Source organism: Mobula hypostoma, chromosome 26, assembly GCF_963921235.1.
Source record: "Mobula hypostoma chromosome 26, sMobHyp1.1, whole genome shotgun sequence".
NCBI lineage: Eukaryota > Metazoa > Chordata > Chondrichthyes > Myliobatiformes > Myliobatidae > Mobula > Mobula hypostoma.
The window spans coordinates 34937460-34944326 of record NC_086122.1 but is presented as its reverse complement, the minus strand read 5'-3'; the positions used below and the strand labels follow the sequence as shown (position 1 = coordinate 34944326).

At 43.2% G+C, this 6867-nt stretch overlaps 1 non-coding gene across 1 annotated transcript; it reads left to right on the top strand.

The window, feature by feature from the left end:
* The first annotated feature begins 4587 nt into the window (after positions 1-4587).
* Positions 4588-4660, top strand: trnar-ucg (transfer RNA arginine (anticodon UCG)). Its single transcript has one exon. It is a non-coding gene; the product is annotated as a tRNA-Arg (tRNA).
* Positions 4661-6867: the final 2207 nt, after the last annotated feature.

Here is a 6867-nt window from a genome sequence, read left to right as displayed (position 1 = left end):
AAGCCTTGGATTCCACATCACCAGGTTCAGGAAATGTTATTACCCCTCAACCATCAGGCTCCCAGACCAGAGTGAATAACTTCACTCAATCCATCACTGAACTGATCACAACATGTGGACTTGCTTTCAAGGACTCTACAGCTCCTGGTCTCATTGTTCATTACTTACCTTAGTTTTGTATTCACACAATTTGTCGTCTCTTGCACCTTGGTTGTTTGCCCGTCTTTGTTTGTGTGCAGTTTTTTTTGACTGATTCTATTGTGCTTCTTTGTGTTTACTGTGAATGCCCACAAGAAAATGAATCTCAGGGTTGTATGTGGTGACGTACTATATATGTATTTTGATAATAAATGTACTTTGAACATTGAACTTTTTAACTTGATTGAGGTATAACTTTGAGTATTGTGCACAGTTCTGGTCACCTACCTACAGGAAAAAGGTCAATAAGATTGAACAAGTGCAGGGAAAACTTACAGGGATGTTACCAGAAATTAAGGGCCTGAATTATAGGGGAAGGTTGAATAGGTTACGATATTACTCTCCGGAGTGAAAGGGAGAGTTGATAGAGGTACACAAGGTTATGAGGGGGATACATAGGGCAAATACATGCAGATATTTTTCCCCTGAGATTGGGCAAGACGAGAACTAGAGGTCATAGGTTTCGAGTGAAAGGTGAACCTGAGGGGAAACTTCGTTTCACGCAGAGGGTGGGGAGAGTGAGGGACCAGCTGCCCTGGAAGTGGGGAATGCAGGTTGGTGAGGTACATGGACGAGAGGAGTTATAGAGGGCTGTCATCTGGCTGTGGGTACAGCGGACTTGGCAGAAAGGCAGGTCAGCACTGGCGAGATGGGCCTTAGGACTGTCATCCTCGATGACTCTAAAAATACAATTGCTTTACTACAAGGAAGGAAGGTTGTCATCCTCACCCAGTCAGAGCCTATGTGTGACTCCAATCCCACACCAGTGTGCTTAACCCTTGGCTTGATGTGTCAAATGAATTGTCAGTCTTAAACACAGCTCTCAAAGGGAATCATAAGGCCATAAGGTATAGGAGCAGAATTAAGCCATTTAGCTCACCAAGTCTGCTACTCCATTCCATCATCCCTCTCAAGTCCAATCTCCTGCCTTCTAGCTGTAACCTTTGACATCCTGACTAATCAAGAACCTATCACCCATTGCTTTATATATACCCAGTGATCTGGCCTCCACAGACATTTATGGCAATGAATTCCACAGATTCACCACCCTCTGACTAAAGAAATTTCCTCTTTAACTCTCTTTTAAGAGGGCGCCCTTCTATTCCGAAGCTGTGCCCTCTGGTCCTAGACTCTCCCACTATTAGAAACAGCCTCTCGATGTCCACTTTATCTAGGCCTTTCAATTGATGGGATTCAGTGAGATCCCCCCCCCTCATTCTTCTAAACTCCAAGGAGCCATCAAACACTCCTCATGTTAAATTAACCCTTTCACTGGATTTGTTTTTTTTGTTTCCAGGCAGTAAACTGAATGGAAATATTTGTGCTAACTGGACCAATGGTGCCATCTTCAGGCAGAATTGGAATCATATCAAACAGAGCCAGGCTGCATCCTCTGAGGGAACGGAATCTCACAACCTTTGCAGCCTACAAGACAGCTACACTATGAAGCGAAGCTTACACAGTGAGAACGTGCTCTGAGAAAGAAACTGTGGTGACATCGTTGGCGGTTTCTGGGAACAGGGTCCTCTTCTCTAGAAATAAGAATAGGAAGTTTGAGGGAAAACCTGAAGGATTTGTTGAAGATCATGAAAACCTCCTCCAGCCCTGAAACTCAGCTGACTCTCGGATCACCACAAATTTTGGATGACTTCACACCGCAGTTTTTAAGTACTTCACCATTGGTCACTGTGCCTTCAGTTACGTGGTCCCCAAGTTCTATAAATTCTGTCACAGATCCATCCAACTGGCTCACTTCCAGCGGATGGGTTTTTAATCACGGAAGCATTTCATGGGGTCAGTGACAAATTTTGGATAATATTCTCCTCCGACGTGCTGCTTTCACTATGCATAGGAAGCAGCTTTGACATTGTCTGTATTTTCAGCCACAACATGGTTGGAAAGGGCAAGACGATAGATGCTTCCGACTGGTACATTATAAATATATAGTTGTCATTAATAATAATGCAGTCATCAGGAAAGGAGGCCTGATTTACATTCCTAGGAGGTTTGGGTTGTCACCAAACACTCTAACAGATTTAATACCATAAACCATAGGAACAGAATTAGGCCATTTGGCCAATCAAGTCTGCTCCAGCATTCAATCATGGCTGATCCTTTTTTCCCCTCCTCGGCTCACTCCCCAGCCTTCTCCTCATAACCTTTGATGCCATGTCCAATCAAGAACCTATCAAGCTCTGCCTTAAATAGCCCAAACAACCTGGACTCCACAGCTGCCCGTGGTAATAAATTCCACAAATTCACCACACTCTGGTTAAAGAAATGTTTCCACGTCTCTGTTTTGAAAGGACGCCCCTGTATCCTGAGGCTTTCCCTCTTGTCCTAGACTCCCCCACCATGGGAAACATCCTTTCCACATCTATTGTCTAGGCCTTTCAGCATTCGAAGGGTTTCAATGAGATCCCCCTCATCCTTCTATGTTCCGGCGAGTACAGACCCAGAGCTATCAAACGTTCCTCATATGATAACCCTTTCATTCCCAAAATCATTCTTATGCATCTCCTCTGGACCCCCTCCAATGCCAGCACATCTTTTCTAAGATGAGGAGCCCAAAACTGTTCACAATACTCAGGTTGATGCCTCACCAGTGCCTTATAAAGCCTCGGTCACATCCCTGCTTCTGTATTCTCGACCTCTTGAGATGACTGCTAACATTGCATATGTCTTCCTCACCACTGACTCGACCTGCAAATTAGCCTTTAGGGTGTTCAGCACAAAGACTCCCAAGTTCCTTTGTATCTCAGGTTTCTGGATTTTCTCCCCATTTAGAAAATTGTCTGCACATTTATTTCTACTACTAAAGAGCATTACCATGCATTTTCCAACATTGTATTTCATTTGCCACTTTCTTGCCCATTCTCCTAATCTGTCTAAGTCCTTCTGCATCCTACCTGATTCCTCAACACTACCTGCCCCTCCACAAAACTTTGTATCATCTGCAAACTTGGAAACAAAGCCACCTATTCCATCATCTAAATCATTTATATACAGCATAAAAATAAATGGTTCCAGCACCGGCCCCTGTGGAACACCACCAGTCACTGGCAGCCAACCAGAAAAGGATCCTTTTATTCCTACTCACTGCCTCCAACCAATTAGTCAATGCTCTAACCATGCCAGTAACTTTCCTGTAATACCATGGGCTCTTAACTTGGTAAGCAGCCTCATGTGTAGCACCTTGTCAAAGGCCTTCTGAAAATCCAAATATACAACATCCACTATATCCCCTTTGTCTATCGGACTTGTAATCTCCTCAAAGAATTACAACAGGTTCGTCAGGCAAAATTTTCCCTTAAGGAAACCATGCTGACTTTGTCCTATCTTGTCCTCTGTCACCAAGTACTCCATAACCTCATCCTTAACAATTGACTCTAACATCTTCCCAACTACTGAGGTCAGGCTAACTGGTCAATAATTTCCATTCTGCTGCCTTCCTCCTTTCGTAACGAGTGGAGTGACATTTGCAATTTTCCAGTCCTCTGGCACTGTGCCAGAGTCCAATGATTTTTGAAAGATCCTCCACAATCTCTAGCACTACCTCTTTCAGAACCCTAGGGTGCAGTTCATCTGGTCCGGGTGATTTATCTACCCTTAGTTCTTTCAGCTTTTTGAGCATCTTCTCCCTTGTAATAGTAACTGCACTCACTTCTCTTCCTTCACACCCTTCAACATCTGGCACACTGCTGGTGTCTTTCACAGTGAAGACTGATGCAAAATACTCATTCAGTTCATCTGCTATCTCCTTGCCCCTCGTTATTATTTCTTTGGTCTCATTTTCTAGCGGTCCTATATCCACTCTCATCTCTCTTTAATTTTACATGTTTGAAAAAGCTTTTACTATCCACTTTGACATTGTTTGCTAGCTTGCTTTCATATTTCATCTTTGTCTCCTAATAATTCTTTTAGTTGCTTTCTGTAGGGTTTTAAAACCTTCCCAATCCTCTATCTTCCCACTAATTTTTGCTTTGCAGTATGCCCTCTCTTTTGCTTTTACATTAGCTTTGACATCCCTTGCGATGGCTGTACTATTTTGCCATTTCAGCATTTCTTTGTTTTTGGAATACATCTATCCAGCACCTTCCTAACTTTTCCTAGAAACTCGCGGAGGTTCTACAGCGGTATCTTTGAAAGTATCCTGACTAGTTGCACGGTACAGTACAGCAATTCAACTACTCAAGGATATAAGTAGCTGCAGGCTCTGCCCACTTCCTTCTCACCATCAGTAACACCAACAGAAGGCGCTGTCCCGAGAGGGCAATATCCATCATTAAAGATCTCTGCCGCACAGACTATGCCATCTCTCCACGGCTACCACCGGGCAGAAGGTAGACAAGTCTGAGGTCCCGCAGCGCCAAATTTACGCATCGGATTGACCGTGTGGCCTAATGGATAAGGCGTCTGACTTCGGATCAGAAGATTGCAGGTTCGAGTCCTGTCACGGTCGCTTTGAAGGTTTTGGAGCGCTGCGATTGCCTTGACATTATAGCTCAGGATGTTGGAATAATTGGGAGTTTTCGGCTGTGTTAAATACTATTAACTTCCAGCAGGGGTCTGAATACGATCCGTTTACATTACATATACTTTAAAGGTAGTTTCATTTAATTTTGAAACAGTAATGTACATTGAACCATCAGAAAGGTAGGCTATCACTACCTCGGCCACCCAGGGGCGATTAGGCATCGCCATCATTCCCCACTCTGAATTTATCTGCTACCGGTAAGCAGTCATTTGTTCATCACACATATGTACATACATACGGTAAAAAAAATTACATACCATTAATATAATGAAATATAATGTGTGCAGGGTAGCACGACATCAGCGGGAGAATACCGGAATCAACAACAACGGCAGTCTCCCTCTACGATGCCGTGTTTTCAAAAGTTCGAATCTCAAAGCAAATTTATCATCAAAGTGCATATATATGTCACCATATACAACCCCGAGATTCATTTTCTTGCGGGCATACCCAATAACCATAATAGAATCGGTGAAAGACCGCACCAACAGGGTGACAACCAGTGGGCAAAAGACAAACGTGCAAATACGGGGGGGGGGGGGGGGAACAGAATTTATTAATGAATTAATAATTAGATAAATAAGCAAGCATGCAATTTTTTTTAAAAAACAGACCTGCGCATCGCATGGAAACCCTTCCTAGCACCTCGTGGAATTTTCCATTTGTGGTATCATGTCATCGCTAAAAAGAATTGGATTTCTGATGTTCAGATAAAGGGTGCTCAAACTGCAGTTATATTTGTATGAATCTCTTTTGCAGGTTTGTTTGTGATAATGGGCTTGTTACTCTCGGGCCTGAGTGTGTGGATTTCAGATCGGGTGTGACTGCTTTCCCGAACCCTGTAGTTAAGCTTTGATCCCTTAAACATGTCTAGGAGTGAAAACTGAGTGTCCCGGTCTTTCTTTCTACAAGCACACACACACTGAAGGCTGGGACCCTCATACATTTCCGGGGCGGAAGGGGCTGCATTGGTAGAAATGCTGGCTTGCCGGTGCGAGGTTGATCCATTCTGCCTTGTCATGAAGGATAGCACGGCAAGATTTTTGAAGAACAGATTTTGGCATCTTACCCAAATGCGAATAGGATCAGAGATTCATTCATTGCTGTGTTTGGATATGTCCCAATATATAGCTTATCATCATATTGTTTTTCCCGAGATCTTTCTGTATTCTAATGGATCTCAATGTTATACACGAATGACTAAAGTTTTCGAAAAGAACTTCATTGTAAAGGGAATTGGAATTTTCAGAGAATGTTTAAAGTTCAAAGTACATTTATTACTAAGGTATACATAACATTATACAACCTTGAGATTCGTCTCCTTACAGGCAGCCACAAAACAAAGAAACCCAAAAGACCGTCAAACACCCAATGCGCAGAAATAAAAGTCGTGTAGCCAATAACGGCTCGGTAGTGCGGTGGTTTGCACAAGACTTTACAGTATCAGCCACGGGGTTCAATTCCCGCCGCTGCCTGTAAAGGAGTTTGATCTTCCCGTGTCTGTATGAGTTTCCTCCGGGCGCTCCGGTTTCCTTCCAAAGACCTAATTGGTAGGTTAATTGGTCATTGTAAATTGTCCGGTGATTGGGCTGGAGTTGAATCATTGGGCGGCGCAAGGAAGGCCCTAATCCACGCTGTATCTCAATAAATAAAGTAAGCAAACACGAGGAATAGAACTAGATGAGTACAAAATTCTTATTAGGTTTGACTTTACTTGTGGTTGGCTACCTCACTTGCTTATGTCAAATTTTGGAGCAGTACATGAACCAAAGGCAAGTTAACTTTCATTAGAGCTATAAACTCGGCGGTTTTATTACGGAATAGTAGCCCGCATGACAATCTGTTGTAATGCTACTCGTAGCCACACGATGTCGCCACGTTACCATGAAACAGAAATTCTTCCTTCACCGGCCAGTGGCCCAAGTCAGTCCCTCATACACATTCCCACCATTGTATCAAAGAGAACATCTCTCTACCTCAAAATTTCACCAGTGCATACTTGTCCATATGATAATAATCTCGACATCGATTTAGTCGATTTGGCATACAAGACAGAAGTTAGACTTTTTGCAGGGGTGGGATACTTGGGCAATGGGGTTTCTTCATTCCAGGTTACAGTTTACAACCAGAAT